We start from the raw sequence: 22,624 nt of genomic DNA on the forward strand, positions 1-22,624 counted from the left end.
TGCTCTACCTTTGTCTTGCTGAGCAGCCAGTTCAACTATACTACATTAGGAAGATTAAGAAAAAAATAAAAGATGATTGTTGTAGGGAGACCCAAGGCATTTCCATGCTCACAAATATCACTGAGTATTTCTGACAGCGAGGTGAAGACAATACTTACTTGGAATCAGCAAGTTTTCAAAAAGTGTGTGTTTGATAGAAAGAGAGAGAGAGGGTGTGTGTGTGTGTGTGTGTGTGTGTGTGTGTGTGTGTGTGTGTGTGTGTGTGTGTGTGTTAAAAGAGGATCTTATAACAGCAGTTTGTGTTTATATGAAGGAGGAACAAAGTGCTGATCAGGAACTGTTTGAACAAAACACAAGAAATCATGTTTTTATTTAAAGAACAGATTTATTTGTCTTGCAGCAGCTTTTATAAATGCTAAACTGTAACAGAATCATTTTTGATTTATTTACTTGTTGCAGGAATATAAATGACTGTATGTGCAGAATCTGATAAATTTAAACTGCTCACAAAGCAATCCAGTGAGAATGACCCATAGGTGGTAGTACTGACCAAAAGAATAATGCTAAATCTCATTGCCTTGCATCTTTACCCATCTTGTAATGGTGTCAGTTCAAATACTCCCAATGAACCTCTGTCTCATCATAATAAAAAGGAACATTTAAGGGAACTTTTCATTCTCTTAATTTTGTCTAAATTACAGTGTTTGATTAGCAGGAGATGAGATATTTGAAAGTATTAAGGCCTTAATGTAGGGTCCAGTAGGTGGCAGTGTTGAGCAAAAAATGCTTAATGTGGTCTCAGTTTTTAACCCTCCTGTAATGTTGTTTCTCGGGTACAGCAATGATGTTGCTGAGTCGGTTTGACCCAAGACATGTTTAGTCATCCAAAAGTGTCAGAAAACAAAAAATTCCAGAAAACTTTGTCGATTACTTATTATGGACTGGTTCTTATACAGCGCTTTTCTACTCTGTCTGAGCACTCAAAGCACTTTATGCAACTAATTCATTCACCTAATCACACCAGCGCTTCATTTAAGCTGTTAGGTGCGACGCTAGGGTTAGTATCTTGCCCAAGGATATTTGACATGCCTCACAAGTGTCACAGATGACACATTTGGCGTTTTTTTTGCTGGTTTGTCGGTAGCAGCTCCTGAAACGCAAGTCTGCCACACATCTGTTCGACCAACGCCAGTTAATCTGGAACACCTGTAGACTGCAGTGAGAACTGCCAGCATCTGAGCCAGCCAGACTCTGGCTGTATCCCAATTCAGGGTCTGCAGCCTTAAAGTACGCAGCCTCAACGGTCCTCAAGGGCCGCCTACTCAAAGACCGCTAAGGCTGGAAGTGCGATGCTCGTAGGCTTGTGAAATGGGACGGTCTAGCCTCCGTCGCGCTGCCCAGGTTGCCTAGCAACCATGATACTAACAGCTGGAAACGTGTCATACAGCTTTGCTTGAAAGAAATGAAGGAGAACATATTTTGTTCATTTGTTTCTACATGAGCTTTGTGTGATTTAATAAGTATCTGAGGCTGAGACCACAGGACTGTAAAACATGATTGTTGGCCTTCATATCTGTACTGAACAGTCATTTTACGATTAGTTAGTAAATAACAATTAGCTAATGTTGTACATGAGACTAAAGTCATCTCACTTTGGTAATGTAGGATTAAGGTCAACTATTGAACGGCGTATATTTTAAAGTAAAGGCTTTAAAACCAAGTAAACCTGAAAGTACAAACTGCTAATGTCACATAACTTTGCCGACATGTGGCCAACGGTAATGTTTTAATTTTCTTCATTATTAAACATTTGCACATAAATAAGTTACATAATATCCAGTACTTACTTTTAAAAGTTTACTCTTTGGCCGCTCCGCTTCCACCGTTTTTTTTTTTGGCAAAAATTATCCACACTAGTGATGGTAAATTTGATTCTTTTTACTGAATCGAGTTTTAATGAGTCACTCACCAAAGTGAATCGGGTTTTTTGAGTCATTTGATTCACTGAGTCAGTTGACCAGAGAGTGCAAAAAATGTACATTTTCACTCAAACTTAATTTATTTTCTCTTTTCATGTAAATCCTACTGCTAAGATGAGTGATTCTAAAAGAAAACAACTATTTTATAAAGCAAAAAAGAGCAAAAAAATTTCTAAAGGGAACATTTATCTTGTTTATTTTTATTTTATTAGTATTTTCCTTAAATGTGTCAAGTATATATTTTCTCATCTAAATGTCCACTGAGCCGTGAGCCAGGGGGCGGTAATGCGCCTTAACATTGGTTGCCAACCAAGAAGAAGAAGCTGTGAGCCCGGAGGGAGGGGGTGAGTGAGTGAGTGATTCGTTCGCTCTATGATTCAGCACAGGAGGGAGGGGGTTAGCGAGTCCTGAGTGACTCGCTGGCTCTACGATTCAGCACAGGAGGGAGGGGGTTAGCGAGTCCTGAGTGACTCGCTGGCTCTACGATTCAGCACAGGAGGGAGGGGGTTAGCGAGTCCTGAGTGACTCGCTGGCTCTACGATTCAGCACAGGAAAGGAGGGGGTGAGTAGCTCAAATGTGCTGTTAGCATGTTAGCAGAGCGATGCTACTGTGAACCGAGGAGCTATTGTCTTGATGTGAGCTTCTACTCAGGGTTTTTTCTTCCAGTTCAGAGCAGAAATGTTTTTGTTAAGATACTGGATGTTGTGTATTTCTCCACAATTTTAATTATAAGCTAGATATATTGCTGCTAACAGCAACAGGGATGAGTCAGTGAGTCAGTTGGGCTTGTGAATCATGATTCATGAGTCAGTAAAGTGATTCTCGAGTATTGAACGATTCGTTCATGATTCGCGCATCACTAATCCACACCCACCGGAAATGAATTGTGGGATATGTTGGGCCACGAAGTCTACACCGTCACATCCTTAAAATTCAGGGAAATGAAGAACGCATTTGAGGGCGGCATTTCGAGCAGCCTTCGAATTGGGACAGCCTTCGTCGCGTCGCTGTGACACAATCGGCCTTAAAATGCGGTCTTTAAGGCTGCAGACCCTGAATTGGGATACAGCCTGAGTCTGTCTCTCTCATCATGGTCACCTAAATGCAGTGCACAGTAATGGCTGGTTTTTATAATAAGGCAGATCGCGCTAACATAATATGCACTGTTAGTTGATTATTTACCTGCCGTATTAACGGGAGAGGACGTGCAAACGTTACCGCTGCTGCTGCGTTGAGATTCACGAGTCCGGAGCGGAATTAAAAACACGACATTCATTTAAGGTCATCGCGTGTTTTGTGAGCAAATGCTTTTGCATATCCATAGTGTTTCCTCCCTTAAATGTCTAAATCTACTTTGCAAGTATTGCAAGTTGCCCTGTTGTCTTCTTCTTCTTCTTCTTACATTTGTATTGGCGGTTGGCAAACAACTGAAAGGTGCATTACCGCCACCAACTGGTATGGAGTATGGTCTGGAACAACGCTCAAAAAAAAAAAAAAAAAAAACCCTCAAATCCTGCCAAACAGGTTCCTCTCTTTTAAAAACAGAAATAAGGCCTGATAACTCTTGCTTCCCGATTCCTTTTGCAACAAATCAACAAGATCCAGTTTGATTTTTAGGTTACTGAGATTGTGAATCAATTGCCTCCTCTCAACCTGATACCTCTGACACTGCAACATGACATGTTCTACAGTTTCCTCTACCCCACAGTAATCACATTTTCCAGTACTATGTTTCCCTATCAAGAATAATGTGTCATTCAAGCCAGTATGTCCAAATCTCAGTCTGGATATAATCACCTCCTCCCTCCTAGTCCGTCCTGCGTTTCTCATTCCTCCCACCCTCCTCTGAATCTTATACAACCATCGTCCCTTCCTTTCCTCCTCCCACTGCTTTTGCCACCTTGCTCTCATAACTTGCCTTACCATACTCCTTATCTCTGCTTGGCCAACACTAACAGCCATAAAAACACGACTGCAAGTCCCATCATGTGCAGCCGGAAAAGTGTCTGCTGAATTTCCCCCAAAACATCTGCCCTACTGTCTGAGTGACAATGCTGTAGACTGACCAATGATGAACTTGAATCTGAACAAATGACAGCATGTAATGGCCTCACGTCCTCCACCCACTGAACAGCTAATAATATTGCAATCATTTCCCCAGTGTATACAGAAAGCCCATCACTAATCCTATTACCCATTTCCACCGAAAACTCTGGGACCACAACTGCAACACCGGTTTGTCCTTGCCCTGTTGTCATCCGTTCTCGTAAAGTATAACCAAACTTTTGAGCGTTTGTGGTGCGTAGGTGCCAGTAAATGACGCTCCGCAACGTGGTGACGTCATTCGGGGCGACTGGAATCGATAAGAGAATCGTTTGCAAAAATGGCAAACAATTCCAAGGAATTGAAACAGTGGGAACCGGTTCTCAACAAGAACCGGGTTTCGATACCCATCCCTACCGAGCACTCAGGCACTCATATTAGTGCTGTCAATTCCTAAATAGTGGAAAATGGTTATCTATGTGCAAGCTGCAGGTATCTGGTGGTTTTATTGCAAGTAATGGCTCATTAATATAGGGTAAATACAACCACATGACTACTTGACTAGTCGGTATGGCTTCCTTTCTTGTCTCTCGCTCATATCCGTGGTCCTTTTTAGCATGTTGGAGGGGGTCTAGCCAGTAAGGGGAATCGAACATTGCTATACACAATGACATGTAATTTTTACTTGTAATTATCACTCATAAATTTATTCACACTATCTAATATAGGGTGAAACATTTTTATTTAATTTTTTTCCCAGTTTGTCATCATGGGCCAGCAGATGAAGTGCTCCTTGTCCTCCACCTGTTTTCGTCTTATGCTTGTAGTCTGCTAGTCTTATTTCATATCAGCTTCAATGTCCAACCTTTTTTTGCACTTGAAGTGTAGTCAGTGTCTTGGCTCTGAGCTCATGACATTGTGCAATTCACACATTGTCTGTTTTTTTCCAAGGAATTATAGTATCGTATAGCAATTATATAATTTTTTTTACACAATTACATGGACATTTCTGTAGATTTCAATATAATATATGAAATTAGAATGCATCTCAAATTTTCTGTGTTTTTGAGAGGTTTACTAGCTGAATGTGCTTTGTTAAAGAAAAATCATTAGGTTTGTCAAAGCTTGAGCAAGAAAAAGGATTCAAATGCGGCACTCAGAGACAAGCTTAAGGTAGTACTCGAAAACTGACCATTTATTAGTTACTATTGCAAAGTCCAAAAACAAACTAAAAACCACAGGAATACATGAAGCAGGTAAACCAACACACAGACAAAGGAAAAGTAAGGCTGTGTATGCACACAGGAAGAAATTAGGGAGATTGGAAACATACACGTAATGAGGCCCAGCTTAAACTAACCAAGGACAATGACATAGGAAGTAGAACTAAAACCAAAGCACAAGAGACAGGACACTCAAAATGAAACAAGAAGCAACATAACAGGGAAACACAGAATAGAGACAAAAACTCAACAACACCATACAAGAAAACACCTGGGGTGGCAGGAATCAGCTAAAACACAAAAAATAAATATGAGATGTAACTCTAAAAAGTAATAGAAACTAGCATTACAAAATGTCAGGAATTAATTAACGGTATGTTATAATGCTCATGGAAATAAACACTATTACACTATAAACAATCAATTTTGACCTAATGAGGTTTGGTTAAATGCTGATTGACATTCTATTTAGGCAGTTAAACAAAGATTTAGTTATGAAACTGAAAGTATGAGAAAAATATCAAACAAAAACATCCACAAAAAATAGACATGACTGAAGCACAAAACAAACTTTCCAGGATTTGCCAGCTGATGCATCAATGGGTCTGAAGTTTCAATGCATATTCTTTCACTAAGTATCTTTGGATCAAATACAACAAAATAAATGCTATAGATGATTCTATTAGTGCTCTTATTTCTGCCCAATTCAGACTAAAAGTGCCACCAAAAAGCAAATGTTTCCAATAGAAAACAGACCAATCAGCAGACCATCACCTTTGACCTGACAAAAAATAAAAATGTAAATTGCATTAAAAATCCTTGTAATGTTACAATTATCAGTGATTATTTGCTTTAATATTTCTTTAAGCTTACCAATGCTGATTCCATTTCTACAGTGGTGCTATCTGAAATCCAGAGCAAAGGGAACAGTTAAAATAACACAGCACAAAAAACACCCAAAGAAGATTTCTGATCTTGTCCCTTAATCTGAATCTTCTTTATTTTTCAGTTCACTTCAGTTTAAGTCAATGTTTATTTTAATTATTTGATTTATACTTGTAGCACAAGTTATATTATTTTTAAGCTTTAATTTAATTTCAAATTGTTTTAACTCAGACCATTCTTAAATCAAACAATATGTTATTAAAATGCTTTCAGCTGTAATTCAGAGGGTTTTTAAAAAAAACCCAAAAAAAACCTGCAGTAACTGTTTAGGAATTATAGCCATTTTTATTGATAATCTCCTGTTCTTTTGTTTATTTTTTTTTAATTTTACTGTACAATTTACTGTAAACTTCACAGTAACTTAACAGTTTAATGGCCAAGTAAGGCCTGTTCCCTTTTTATTTAATGAACAGTGACGCATTACCTAATAAACAAAGGTTTCAAAAGATTCACTTAAAAGGTACATGGTTGACTTTTTTTTCTTTCTAATGACAAAAGACCTTTACCTTACAGAATAATATACCTTGAGATGGCCATTGTTGTGAACAAACACTATATAAATAACACTGAAAATTAAAATATTTTCGGTTGTGGTCTCTAGATGGCAACCCTAGACACCCTATGTACCTTTAAATTGGTATCATAACATAAAGTGGCCACCACATGCTCTAGAACAGGGATGTCAAACTCAAATGAGCCGGGGGCCACTTCTGGCACCGTCATCTCATTGTAGGGCCACTTTAGTGTCCAAGTAGTACAAAAAAACAAACACGAAAACACCCACTAATATTTTCCAAAATGTAGTGTTTTGTTTTATTTAATTCCAAATATTGTGTAACAAGACAATATTGCAAACATGAACGCAATTTTTTTTCTCACTCTTAACTATCTGAAGCCTTTCAGTTTCATTTGTCATATGCAAGTTAGCGCAGGGTCAACATTGCAATGAAATGTATTTGACGAGCAGAAGACAGTGTTACGAAATCAGTTTCACCCCGGTTCTTTTTATTCCTCAGGCATCCAGAGACAGCACCGGAACTCAGTAGTCATTTCACAAAACCTTTATTCATCTTTATTCATCTTCATTTAAGCATGCATCTTCTAGAAGGGGAGACGTGCAAGGTCCCTCTGCAGATCTTCCACTCCTTTGTTTGTTACAGTCAGCTTTATAGAAGCGACCCCATCATAAAACCCCCATGGTGTGCTGCAAACTCTGTGTTTGTGTGTGTATGTACGAGCACGTGAGTGCCTGTGTGTGCGCGTACCCGTGTGTCTATGTGAGTGCACGTGAGTGACTGTGTATGTAGGTGTGGGTGCGTAACAGTTAAAGCACTGTGTGTGTGTGTGTCTCTGTGTCTGTGACTTCCTGCTGGTCATAAAAGTAATCTCCTCACCCAAGCTACACCAGATTCCTTTAGACAACATACAAAACAGAGTTAACATATTACAAACACTGAGACTCCCACTCTGCATCCACTGGGCCATTGGCCTCTTGTTGTCTTACATTTACAGATAAGCATGTGGAGAGTCTCCTGCAAACCTACTTCTAAGTTATAACAATTATGAGTTTTTATTAAAGGTACAAGCATCAGCAACCCCCAACTGTAGCTTCCTGTCTCCTTTTATGACAGCAGACCCCCAGTGTCCATAAATTCCTTTCTCTCTAAACAATTACACACACTCTCAGGCCTACAGCTAAGCCAAACTAAAACACAGACCAATGCTTCCTTATTCCTGTGATCTAAACAAATTTAACACATCATATTATAATAATTATTTTCTTGTACTCACAACAGTCACTCAGCAGCAGTGATGGGAATAACGGCATTACAAGTAATGGCATTACAAGTAGCGGCGTTACTTTTTTCAGTAACGAGTAATCTAACTAATTACTATTCCTATCGTTACAACGCTGTTACATTTACTAACAAGGAAATGCGGTCCGTTACTATTTCTCAACAAACAGACGGTTGAAGCTGTGTTCAGCTTACTGCATCTTATATCAGTTGCACGGAAGTAGCTGTAAGTAATCTGGACGCTACAGCTTTAAGCAGCTGCGCGCTCCCACAGATGATAATCACAATCACTGTCTAGCACAACACCTGGAGCTAAGGGGGCAAAACAATCGCATGAGTGCTGCTGTTTGACTGAGGAAGAATAAAGTAGTCGTGGTAAGCCAATCACATGACCACTTAAAGACAAAGCAACAAGGTGATATATAGCAGTTTATAAACTGTGTTGTTAGGCCACGTAAAACTAGAGTCATGATAAACAATATATACGCTGCGTTTTTTCTTCAATAGTTTCGTCACTTAAGGACAGCGCTAGCAAGCACTCTCTGCTTATGTCCCCTGCCCAAAAAAAACAGGGGACGTTTTAGGAGTGTGTGTGTGTGAGAGAGAGAGAGAGAGAGACAACAGAAAAAGAGAGAGACCGAGTTTTGAGATGTGAGAGATTTGTGACGTTTAGCGTGTTTGGGGTGTGTAGTTAATGTGTTGTCTCGTGTAGTTAGTGTTGTGTTGTGGATAGTTTTGTGTTGTGTGTCAGAACAATGAGGCGACTGCTGTCTCCAGGTAGAAACAGGAGTGATACACCTGCTGCTTCGCATCACTGCAAGACCCTGAGATACTTGAACTTGTCCACCCTTTTTATGCTTAGGACCATGGCCTCAGAATTGTAAATGCTGATTCTCATTCTCACCACTTCACACTCAGGTATTAACCACTCCAGTGTAAGCTGGAGGCCACCACCGATGAAGCCAACAGAACCACATCATCTGAAGATAGAAACTGAGGACACAGTCGAATGCCTTCTCCAAGTCCACAAACACATGTTCACTGGTTGGGCAAAGTCAAATGCACTCTGAAGTATCATTGGGAAGGTAAAGATAAAATAAGATAAGATAAGATAAAACTTTATTAATCCCTCGGGTGTGTTCCTCTGGGAAATTCGGTTTCCAATAGCACAGCACCGACAGAAGTTACAGAATGTGAGCAGAATACCATATATACACATATATAAATACAGAGACATATATAAATAAAGAGTATACAAAAGGGATAAATAGGAATAAGAATACAAGGGAATTGCACATTTCAAGTATTGAAGTCTATTGCACCGTTGGTTATTAACAATAAGTATTGCACAGTGAAAAGGCACTACAGCTTAGTTGTCCCCCCCTCCTTTGTCCTCCTGTTTCCCCTCCCTCTCCCCTCCAGAGAGGAGTTAAACAGTCTGATGGCGTGTGAGATAAAGGAGTTTTTAAGTCTGTTGGTTCTTGTCTTTGGGAGAAGCAACCTGTCACTGAACAGACTCTTCTGGTTGTTTATGGCCGTGTGCAGAGGATGCCCAGCATTGTCCATAATGTCCAGCAGTTTTTTTAGTGTCCTTTTCTCTGCCACTGTCACCAGAGTGTCCAGCTTCATGCCGACCACAGAGCCAGCCTTCCTGATCAGTTTTTCCAGCCTGGATGAGGCCTTCTTTGCTGTGCTGCTCCCCCAGCACACCACAGCATAGAAAAGTACTCCAGCAACCACCGACTGGTAAAACATCCTAAGGAGCTTCCTGCAGATGTTAAAAGACCTCAGCCTCCTGAGGAAGCACAGTCGGCTTTGGGCTTTTTTATACAGGTGCTCTGTGTTGCATGACCAGTCCAGTTTGTTGTCTACCCACAGCCTGAGGTACTTGTACTTGTTGACCACCTCCACCTCCTCTCCCTCTATTTGAACCGGCAGTGGACCTGCTCTGGACCTCCCGAAGTCCACAACCAGTTCCTTGGTCTTTGAGGTGTTGAATTGCAGATGGTTTGTGTGACTCCATGTGACGAAGTTCCTCACCAGACTTCTGTACTCCTCTTCCTGATTATCCCAGATACACCCCATGATGGCTGTGTCATCTGCAAACTTCTGAATATGGCATAATTCAGAGTTGTAGCAGAAGTCAGAGGTGTACAGGGTGAAGAGGGGACAGCACAGTTCCCTGTGGTGCTCCTGTGCTGCTGACCACAGTGTCAGACGTGATGTCCTTCAGCCTGACGTACTGTGGTCTGTCAGTGAGGTAGTCGGAGATCCAAGCGACCAGGCAGGGGTCCACCTACATCCTGTTTAGTTTTTCCTGAAGCAGACAGGGCCGGATGGTATTAAAGGCACTGGAAGAGTCAAGAAACAGGATCCTGACCGTGCCTTTTCCCTTGTCTCGTGTGAGTGGGCTCTATGTAGGAGGTACAGGATGGCATCCTCCACTCCGACATCCGCCTTGTATGCGAACTGTAGTGGGTCCTGGGCATGTTGTACCTGTGGTCGGAGGAGGTTGAGGAAGAGCCGCTCTAGAGTCTTCATAAGATGTGACGTCAGTGCCACCGGTCGGAAGTCATTCAGCTCATTGGGCTGGTTCCTTCTGGGGACCGGGACGATGCAGGATGTCTTCCATAGGGCGGGCACTCTCCCCAGTCGCAGACTGAGATTGAAGACTCGTTGTAGCGGCTCCCCAAGTTCAGCAGCACATGCCTTTAGCATCCTGGGACACACCTTGTCTGGGCCTGCTGCCTTCCTGGGGCGAAGCTTCCTCAGTTGTCTGCTGACCTGATCCACTGTGACACTGGGAGATGATTGGAAGGAGGGGGGGGAGATGTCCTGCTGTTGAGAGAGGGGTTGGAGGAGGGGGGTGTCACAGTGTCAGGAAGGGGGGGCAGCTAGGGAGGTAGGAGAGTGGGGAGAGGGCTCTGAGGTAAAGGTGAGGGTGAGGGGGTTGTGGGCTGGTCAAACCTGTTGAAGAAGTTGTTGAGTTCGTTTGCCTTCTCCACAGTCCCCCCCACTGTGCTGTTCTTGGTGTTGTGGCCTGTGATGGTTTTCACACCATTCCAGACCTCCCTCATATTGTTCCACTCCAACTTCTGCTCCACCTTCCTCCTGTAGGTGTCCTTTGCCTCCCTCAGGCAGCGTTTCACCTCCTGCTGTGCTGCTTTCATCTCCTCCTTCACTTTGCTGCTGAAAGCCTTCTTCTTCATGTTGAGAACAGCTTTGACTTCCTGTGTTACCCACGGTTTGTTATTAGGATAAAACCGTACCATCTTAGCAGGGGCGACCGTGTCCACACAAAAGTTGAGGTAGTCCGTCAGACAGTGTGTCGCCCCCTCTATGTCCTCACCATGGGGGCTCAGAAGCACATCCCAGTCTGTGGTGTCATAGCAGTCTCTCAGAGCATCCTCCTTTTCTGGGGTCCATCTCCTGATGGAGCGTGTTGTGACAGGCTGCCTTTGGACGAGGGGTGTGTATTGTGGCTGTAGGAAAACCAGGTTGTGGTCTGACTTCCCTAGTGGAGGGAGGGGGGTGGCTCTGTATGCATCTCTCACATTGGCATACAGTAGGTCAATTGTCCTGTTGCTCCGTGTGGGAAAATTCACAAACTGGTGAAAAGCAGCCAGAGTAGAATCCAGTGTGGCATGATTAAAGTCTCCAGATATAATAATGAAAGCCTTGGGGTGTTGTGTCTGCAGTCTTGCTGTAACTGTGTGTATTTCCTCACAGGCAGCTGCTGCGTCGGCCCTCAGAGGGATGTAAACACACACACAGATCACATGATTGAACTCTCGAGGTAGATAGTATGGCTGCAAGCTAACGGCTAGCAGCTCTAGGTCCGGACGGCATACCGATACTTTAACGGAGACGTGTCCAGGGTTACAGTATCTGTTGTTAATGTAGACAATGAGTGCCCCACCTCTACTTTTTCCGCTGGCCTGTGTGTCCCTATCGGCTCTCACGGATGTGAAACCACATAGGTCTACGTTAGCCTGTGGCGTTAGCTCGGTTAGCCACGTCTCCGTGAAGATAAACAAACTGCACTCACGGTATAGTCGGTGGTTGTTCAGAGCACACAGTTCATCCATTTTATTCTGTAGCGTTCACGTTGCCCATTATCACTGTCGGGATTGATGGTTTGAATAGCCTCCGGTGATCCGCTTTCCTCGCTCCAGCCTTGCAGTCTCTGTAGCTCCTCTTTATCTTAGCCGGGCTGTTGTGTCGCATGCCGGTCTGTGCCTTTGTTCTTAGTGCCAGCAGCTCCAGTCTCAAATAGATGAAGGAGCTGGTTCCAGAAGTTTTAAAAAGTGCATTATCTATCTCGTATCGCTATATCTAAGAGGTAGAAGTAGAGTAACTAGAGGAAGGTGAAATAAAGTTTGAAAGCCTAGTCTAAAAAAGTTAAAAGTTAAGAAAAGGTGCGGTGTTGCAGAGCTACTTGGAAAGGCACTCCAGCGCCATCTTGAAACTGGTCTAGTGTTCCCTGACCAGGACGAAAACCCCATTGTGTCTCCTGTATCCAAGGTTCGAGTAACACAGTGGTTCCCAAACTTTTTTTGGTAGGCCCCCCTTGTATTACAAGAAAAATGTTACCCCCCCCCCGCGCGCACACACACACACACACACGCACAAACACATCCTCCAGCCACACACACCCATATTTTGCTCCATTGCGTTTATTTCACACCTCAAACATTTAGTGAACAATTAAGCAAATACAAGTAATCTGCAATAAATTACAGGTAGTAAGAAAGTAAACTACTAACTCTTTTACGCTACGTCCGCACCTACACGGGTATTTTTGAAAACGCAGCTGTTTCGTCCACACGTAAACGGCGTTTCGAATCACCGAAAACTGAGATTTTTTAAAAACTCCTTCTTTGCATTTACATGTGGACGAGGAATACAGAGTTCGTCACGCAATGTCAAAGGTATGTGCCTTTTTTCACATCACGCTGTGCGCCACGTTATTGTTTACATGAGATATTTGCAGAATGGCAGATAGAGACAAAATACTGTTACTGTTAATCTGACTATCTGCAGGTTTTACACGCTTACATATACACAGGCAGTTACTGTCCCTCCATTTAGAAAGGCAGAGGCGTCACGGTGTGATTATTTTACGTGTAGGTGTTTTTTTTATCTGTGTAATAATATTCAACATTGCTATCAATACATTTTTCAAAAAATGCCTCTCTGTGCAAAATGGGTTTAAAAACATAAACAACTGTGGGATACTGTTTGTCCCTGATTTGAACCGGGGGAACAAATCGTGGCAGGATCAGCCTGATATTATTTGTATCCCACTGTAACTTTACTGTATAAAGAGCTAACATCTCCAAAATGTCAGGAGTAGTTAGTCATTACAACAAGTGTTTGTGAACTAAAAATCAAGAATGTGGGATACTGTTTGTCCGTGATTTGAACAGCCCAGCGCGTGCTCCCGACGAAGGGAAAACCAATTCTGCAGGGGAGACCTACCTTGGCACTTGTGCAGGTGAAACCAAAGGGAAGATATGCTTCATCATATTTTCTAGTCTTTGGCTTAGAATGAAGTTGGTTTGGAAACATATTCAGCGATGCTTCATCTCCTGCTTTGCGTTTGTGTGGGCGCCCCGTGCTAGCAGTGTCCAAGCGTTTTTTGTTTTTTTCCCCCCCCCTTTTCATACCGCGCCCCCCCTGCAATGGCTCTGCACCCCCCCTAGGGGGCGGGTCCCACACTTTGGGAAGCTCTGGAGTAACAAACAGACTCTCCTTTGAGGGACCCTGCCATAAATCTTCCCAGGGTGGCTGAGACTTATAATTGGAGCACACCCCCCAGGGCCCCTTCTTGAAGATGGGCATCACCTTCCCAGTCTTCCAATCCAGAGTTACCACCCCTGATCTTCACGCAACATTGTAGAGGCGTGTCAACCAATAAATCCTTACAACATCCAGAGTCTTCAGGAACTTAGGGCAAACCTCGTCCACCCCCAGGGACCCTGCCACCAAGGAGTTGTTTATTAACTACCTCAGTGCCTGAAAGCTGAAGGCTCAGCTTCCGTTTGGTGTGGCATCTAATCATGCCTTCCCCGTTTCAGTAGCAGCTGGGGCCGAAGAAGGGAGCTTCATCTGATTGGAGCAGCTGGCAGTGGAGATCGAAGCAAGCACAGCAATTAAATAAAAAGTGCACAAACATCTGGGTCATTCCAGGTCCTTTTGTCCACATCCGTTTTCCTTTAAGTAAGCCTTTAAGTAAGTAAGCCTGCTGTCTGAGAGTGAAGAGCTCTCCACGAGGTCTTTTGATAAAGTTGGGCTGAGACTTCAGTTGCAGAATGCTTTATCAGCCATATTTTATTAACTGATAAAAGTGTGTTCAAGTTTCTGTGTGATCAGTGATTAATCAGTCATTAATGATGTTGTTTGCTTTAGGATTAATTTTTAATTTTTGAACTAGTTGCTCAAAAATCCCAAGGAAGGAGAGAGAGAGAGAAAGTACTTCTACTTACAAACTTCCATCCCAAAAGCTTTTACAGGCACAAGCCCAGAAAAAAATGGGACAAGGAGTCATTATCAGCCAGGATATATCAGATTTTATTATTTTAAAAGAAAACAACAAAAGAAGGTTTGCAATAAAACTAAAACATCACAATGAAAGGTCTAACGACCAACAATGTACCTTTAATGGTGCAACCTACCCGACATGTAACAATCACCTGATAACTTGCTCTCACCAGAAGAAAGCATGTGTTTCTTGTTTTAAAAAAACAAATCCACCCTAGATAAAAACAACCCCACGGGAACACTTATCACATGCACTAAGCGTCTCTGTCGAGCAGGCAGAGCTCTCACAGAAGGAGGTAAGACCCGCGGAGGGGGACTCTGTGTTTACACCGACGATGCCTGGTGTCGTGACCCTGTTGTGGCAAACACTGTTCACCTCTGCTGGAGCTTATGATCATCAAGTGCAGACCGTTCTACCTACCGTGGGAATTTTCAGCCATACTGTTTGTTGCTGTCTATATCCCTCCATGCTCCAATAACAACAACAGGAGCAAGGCACTGAATGAATTGTATCAGCAACATTGTTACCACATAAATACTTCCATAAGTATTTCAGTTAAGTCACAGGTCTAACTGATGTCTTGATGCATGCTCAATCATCCAGATAAGGAAATCCAGGCCCCCGGAGCTGCTTTTTGGACTCCTTCTTGGATGAGTTGGACTGGGAGAACTATTTTGGCTCTTATACCCACCTATGTGTTCTGTTCATAGTTTTTCTAGTTTGGTTTTGTATTGACTCAGGCCGACAATAAAGCTGAGTTTTTTTTAGTTTACGTTTCGCGTCCTGGATCCTCCCATTCCTGCTGTCACACAAAGATCATGACACGGGGCTATCAAAATTGCATAATTTTTCTAATTTGTTTTGTGTCAGTTTATGACACAGGTATTGATGTCTTTGCTTATAAAAACAGTAATTCGAAATTTAAGTATGATGCCTCAGGTCATGCTTGAGAACAATACCACCCAATAGAATTTTCTTTCAAAGTCAGCCAGCAGTGCCAGATATACATGTCAAGTCTTGCCTAACATGTTTCTAAGGACAGGGGATTCCAGTAGGTGAAGGGGACAAAGAAGTGTGGAGTCAAAGTCTTTGAAGAGAAGTCAAGAGATCTTTTGAGTTTATTTATTCACAAAGCAGAAGCATAGTATCTTTATTAGTTTGGAAATAATCAAAAACTTGTTTTGTGGCCACATTTATTATTTTTAACTTTCTTTAAATTACCCTAAAGTCAGTGAGCTATTACCACTGCAAATACTTTGGTTGCAGTGCTGAGTTTATACAACTTTAAAAATAGCTGAAAGCTGTTTAATTGTTTCTGTTGAATTAGAAAATGCAGAGTATGTCAGCCATCAACTTAATGTGGGGTTGATTTGATACAGAGGCTGTAAAATAAGTCTTAGTTCATTTATATATATTATAATGCCAAAAGTTACAATTCTTAAACGGGCTACTAGACATTTCCAAAAAAAAACCCATCATGCTGCACTTATTAACTCTGCCATTTATTGTTAAAAAGGATTCTGGCATTTTTCTTTTCTTTTTTAAATGCTTGTTTTTGTTAAACAGAAAAATATGCGACCACTGAGAATGAAATAAAATGCTGACTTATGGGCAGGAACTGTTTGATCAAACTTGCTATTAGTGGTGGTGCATTTTATTCAGTGTAGTTCTCTTCACAATGACTGATCCCCCATCCACATTTCCACTTTAGCGCAGACAAAGATACCTCAAAGTTACCTTACTAGCCTTTAAATGTAAAGGATTATTTAGTATTTCAGAGACAGATATTTTATTCAAGGCAGCATGGTGACGTGGTGATTAATACTGTTGCTTCACAGTAAGAAGTTCCTGAATTTGATTCCACCACCTGGCCGGGGCCTTTCTGTGAGGAGTTTGCATGTTCTTTCTGGGTACTCTGGCGTCCTCCCACACGGCAAAGACATGCAGTTAGTGGGGTTAGGTTAATTAGTAATTCTAAATTGGGCATAGGTGTGCCCAATGTGTGTCTGTCTCTTTGTGTTAGACTGGTGACCAGTCCAGGGTGTACTCTGCCTCTCGCTCTATGGTAGCTGGGATAGGCTCCAGGCCCCAGCGACCCTGACAAGGATGAGCGGAAGAGAATGGATGGATTTCATTCAAGAGTTTTTGGAGACCAAAAACAGAGCTAAAAGTGAATCAGACAACATTTTATATTTATAAAAAATAATGCTTAATGTTGATTGCTTACCTCATAAATCTTAGTGCTATGCTATAAATCACTCATCCACTCCAAGTAACTGCAACACAATGATTTTATTGTCTCAAAGTTTAATTTCTGATTAAATTCAAGGGACATTCATGTTCCCTTGTTTTGCTTGTATTAGATTATTGTCCCTTTATTTTTCAATACCAAACTGTCATAAAACACATAAGTACATATAGAAGTAATAATCTTTTCCTTTTTCTTTTTTTTATAGCATACAAAAAAAAAAAACATAAACGGGATGAGTACCTGAATACCCCCCACTCCCTCCCAATAATATAAAAATGAATGTTACAGAGAAAATAAATTGACCCATACAAAAAATACAAAACCCATACAAAAAAAAAATAAAAATAAAAATAAAAATAATCAACAATAAGATAATAGTACGTATCCTTATAGTTTAATATTAACATTAACATCTGCTAGCCTCAAAAAACAAGGTCTTAACATTAATCAATATTGATATAAATCTTAACTAACAATAGTAACAATATTAATATTAATATTAGTGATTACTTGCTCCTCGGTCAAAATAGATTAATAATGCTGGAATATCTTTAAATAGAATATTCTTATAAGGTAGATGCTTGTATTAGATTAAGTGACCTTGAACATGAACTTGATTAAGATTAGATGCAGACACAAACAGGACTGTGGCAGCAGACCATAAGTTCCAAAGCCAGAATACACATACTAATTTTACAATGTCTTATCGCAGGTTACATGTCTCTATTAGCTGTTATCATTTTGAGCAAATGTCAGTTTAACTATCTTTAACAATACTGGTACGAAGACTGTTCATGCTGTACCAGTGCAAAGGTTTCTTCTAATTAATTTCAGAAAATCAGTTCTGTTTCAAACTTTTCCAAAGTATCCACATGTGTGGAAAGGGAAAATGGGACAGTCAAGGACTATTTAAACTTCCTGAAGGAATTAATTAAATCATAGATGGAGAGATGCCCCCCTAATCACAAACTTTATGAAAGGACTAAAACCTGATTTACAAACATGTACACAAGGACTGTCCATAAATGGAGTTGGTAAGATTGTCTGAGGTTAAGATTCGCCGCACATAGAGTTAAAATGGCAAAAGAAGAGTGTTGTAAGGATTCATGTTTTTCTTACCCTTTTTTCCTCACTCTCCCTCACCTCACCAGACTTACCTTGTTTCCCTTTCTCACCATTGATTGCCTCTGGAGTTTCCCCTAATTGCACTCACCTGGCACACATTATATAAGGACTGCACTTACTTACAGCTCACTCTTTTCACTCCCACATGGGGCGGCAGCTTCATCCATTATTTTTTTAAGTTAATTAGTGATTTAAAGTCCAAACCTTATTTTCTTTTCAGAATTTAGCAGTCCATGTATGTCTTCCTTTAAGTTGAGTTACCGCTGATTACAATTCATTAAACCGAGATACTGCAGCAGATTGATGGCTGTATTATTCACATTCTGACCCGATGAGGCTATGGTGATATCAACCTCAACCTTTCTTTGAACCTCCTCATTAACAAAGAGACTGAGAAAATTAAGCAAACTTCCACAACTGGAAGTTTGAACAAAATTTGAACAAAATTCCTCATGGCACAGCTGACAAAGAATGTGGGTAAGGCTGTGAGAGAGGCAGAGAAAGAACACGGAGAGAGGAAAAAATGATGGTTGTTTCATTGCAGGGACATTACGTTCAGGATTGACAAACAGGAAACTGAAGACTACACACACACACACACACACACACACACACACACACACACACACACACACACACACACACACACACACACACACAATGCATTAAGCACTCTAGTAACACACATACAAAACATGCACGCACATGCAATGATGATAAGCTTAGGCACAAACAGGGCCATATCTTTCATCACTGTAAAAACAGAAAAACCTGACAGACACACCTATTACTCAGCAAAAGCCAAGTTCAAACAGCAATGATACATGGGAGTTGACTCGCTACATGTGACAGTTGACTATTGACACAGAAAAAGCTTTCACTGACGCTCACAGCAGACCTCACCTTGTTTAGAGTGACCATATCCTGACAAAGCATTAAATCAGACAGTAGATGAAAAGGGTGGATACTTGATCTCTGTTTTGTTACAGGGGCATGGGGCAAAGAGTAGTGGAATATTTCTCATTATACATCAGCAGGACTCAGTAGCAGCTGCTGAAAATGCAGCTCTAACTTCAAAATTATCTTGAGGGCTCTTCAGACTTGACCCTATTGCTGCTGCATTCTCTGTCTCCCTTCTAGAGCAAAAACTCTGTTAGCTGCTCATTGGTTATGGAATCACTGTATAACTGGAAATGCCAGATAACAAAGTAAAAAAAAGTGTACTGTGCTAAACCCAGCTCCACAGATATTCTTAAATCTGTTCACCCAGACCGGACCTACAGAACACACCAATGGATAAATCTGATCTGGTGATCCTTGTGGATGATACACCATCATGCAGCACAGGCAGTGGTCACGTCTTAGATATGTGCAATATCCCCCTTTTTTCCCCCTCATTATGATACGTATCACATATTTCCCCATGCCACTACCAGAGATGGGCAGTAATGCGTAATTCGATTACTTTTTTCAAGTAACAAGTAGATTAAGGGATTACTATTGCAAGAAAGTAATTAGATTACTACTACTTTCCCGTAAGCATGCTGAGTTACTGTGTTACCAATCGGCGATTTTGTTTGTGAGAGTGTTTCGTGACAATGACGTAAGCACGCGTGACGTTCGTAGTAACAGACATGTGCAGATCAAAAATGGATAATATATGTACTGACTTTACTTTGAGTTTGATTCCGTAAGAAGTGACAAAAACATTAGCATCTGCTGTACACTGCATGGGAAGAAAACTTCTTTTTACAGCAAAAACCCCCGTAAACTTCTGAGCCAGTACCTAGCACGCTGCCAGGGGAATGTGAAATTCACAGAGAAACCCCCAGATACCCCCCACTGACATGACCGCTGCGGTACCGGGCAAACCTCCGCCTGCTCCACTCCTGCCAAACAGGTGAAAATAGATTTAAGAACCACAGGACTCAGTGCCGCTGTCTTTAATTTTATTTATTTTCTGCTGTGTTTTACTTGCATGTATTTGAAAGAGTGAGTGTAAACACAAAACATTATTTTATTTTATATGCTGGAATATGCAGAAAATAGCTTTAAATGTTAAAACAAATTTCTTCAAGTCAAAGACTGTATAATTTATTTTTTGCTTGATGCAGCGTGCATAAAGTTAAAAGATTAAAACTAATAAAACAATTTTTAAAAAGATATTTCCATTTGATTCAATTTTATATGATGGATTATGCAGAAAAAAAAGAATTAGGCTGAAAGGGCTATTGCTTTATTAAGTATTCAGGTTGTGTATCATGTTTTTAAAAAGTAACTATGTAACTACTTAATTTTGAAAATAAGTAATTAGTAAAGTAAGAGGATTATTTTTAGGAGAAGTAATCAGTAATTAGTTACTAATTACTTTTTTCTTGACTTGACCAACACTGGCCATGTGGGCACAGTAAATGGTTACCTTTGGGATGTTTTCAACAGCTGTCATAGTGTTCATTGATGATGCACTGTTATAGATTTTACCTAACTAACATAATGTAAAAACCATAAATGACTCCATGACCTGCAGATACTTTGAGTGAGCAGCAAAGCATCCATCATTTGAAAAACCAGACCCAAATAAGGATGATGTGATGTATGGTGGTTCTGTGCAAGTGCATGTCTGTGTCTGATCTGACCTCTAACCTGGATTATTTGTGCCTCCTTTTTCTAGGTTACATTGCCAACACAAAATGATATATAGTCTTTTATTGTATCTGTAGTCTGATCTAACTCCATACTGTGGAATAAACTTCAGTCTGTACATAAGAAAACAACCCCTCAACAGACGTTTTACTGTATCTTAACGACAGCCCTCACATTATAAGAGAGATCTTAGATTATAAAAGAGAAGTGCAATAATCATAGAAAAGCCAAATGACTTGTAAGTATGTCAAAAGAATTTCATCACAATGAACTCTAAAGCTGCTAAATCCTTAAAAGCTTCCACCAACAGGATGAATAATAGGAAGTGTATATTAAGACATGATTAACTGAGTAAAACAAATGAAAAAATGATTTTTTTTCCCTCTCTGGTTGGATACACAGGATTATCATAACCCACTAAACATTGCATGTTGGATAGACGTGCAGATCATGTCTATGTTGGGTCTGTCGGTCCATTACCAATTCTGAACATCTATACGACATCCAAACTAGGTTCAGAATTTCTTTGCCCAACCATGACTCAACCTGGATGTCAAGATGATGCTCAATTAATTTTATTGGACGTCATGTGATGTCTATGACAGGTGCAGGAGATTTACATGATTAATAAATGTAATATTTCTTTAGTTACAAATATCAGTATTGCTGTTATCAACATGACACGTATGAATACGAATTATTTATAAACAAACAAAAACATTTATTATTTGTTAACCTATTCATTTATTCAGCTTACAATTTCCTGTTTTTCTTTAACTGTTTTGTTATTTTAATTAATCAAGTTATTTGTTTGTAACCAGGTTAAACTGTCATTTGTTTAAAATGTGTTAAAACATTACAAATCTTGAAATTCATGTTAGAATGTAAAATAATAATGGTTAAAGTATTTTGAAACATTTTGGAATTCCTTTTTAAAAGAGTATAATGTGTTTAATAAGTTTAAAAGAGCATTCACATTTTATTTTAGTGAGGTTGGTATCCTGTTTTATATTAAAGAAGAGAGCTTTGTAAGAGGAAATGAATGTGGTTGTGATCGGTAGCAGGACTGATGAAAAGAGTTTGTACAAGTATGCATGAAATGGATTCTCTGCTCGACAGTCTTTGTCCATGCTCATATTTTGTAAACTGCCTGACATTTCTGCTCCAAATCCACTGAGCAGCCGTTCAGTTTTGTTTTAGCTCAAACAAGCCCGCACCATCTGGGAGATGCCGGCTGATAACTCTGCATTCCTTTACACATTACTGTTTCTGTACAGAAAACATGCCCTCTCTCTGCCTTGTAGTTGACTCTCTTAAGATTCAGTCACTCGTCAGTCATATCTGCAAAAAGAATTCTTCCGGCAGAGATTGCATATCTGCTTTTCTTCTAAAGACCTTTACAGTAGAGGCCACTGTCCTATCAGTAGAGATACATAGCTCACCCCTGGAAGAAATCCACCATAATTCAAATTCCAAAGAAATCATAGACCAATAGACAAGTTGTTTCACCTCCTGTCATTAACTGATTTAAAAAATTTATGGTCTCTCTAAGGAAATCAAATGTAAATTCAAAATTTGATCTACCGCAGTTTCCTTATAGGCAGGGGAGGAGCCCAGATGACACAATCGGCAGTATCGCTCACCTGATTCTTAAGCACCTGGAAAATCCCTGCCTTCTATCTCTCTGGTGTACCTCCTCAAGCGGCTGGCCAAGGCTGTGAGTCATTGCTTGGCAGTTTCCAAGGCCTCAGGTATGGACAGCTTGCTGTATTTCTTATGCACCTTCTTTGTCGCGCCTTTCTGCAACTCCATTAGTTGGCTAACCTCCCTCCGTGCTACTTTGATTTTGCCCTCTAGCCTCCTTCTCCATGGAGGGTACTGCCCCTTGTGGCTGTTCAACTTGTAGCCAAGCATCTCACTGATCACTGCTGCCGTATTATAGATCAGCTTGTTAGTGTCGGTAATCGTGGTTGTAGGTATCATCCGTAGTGCTGCATTAACATAATCTAGCAGACCTTCTGAGGGTACTTCACATATATATATATATATATATATATACACACACATAACGGAG

Source organism: Pelmatolapia mariae, linkage group LG10_11 (genome assembly GCF_036321145.2).
Source record: "Pelmatolapia mariae isolate MD_Pm_ZW linkage group LG10_11, Pm_UMD_F_2, whole genome shotgun sequence".
NCBI lineage: Eukaryota > Metazoa > Chordata > Actinopteri > Cichliformes > Cichlidae > Pelmatolapia > Pelmatolapia mariae.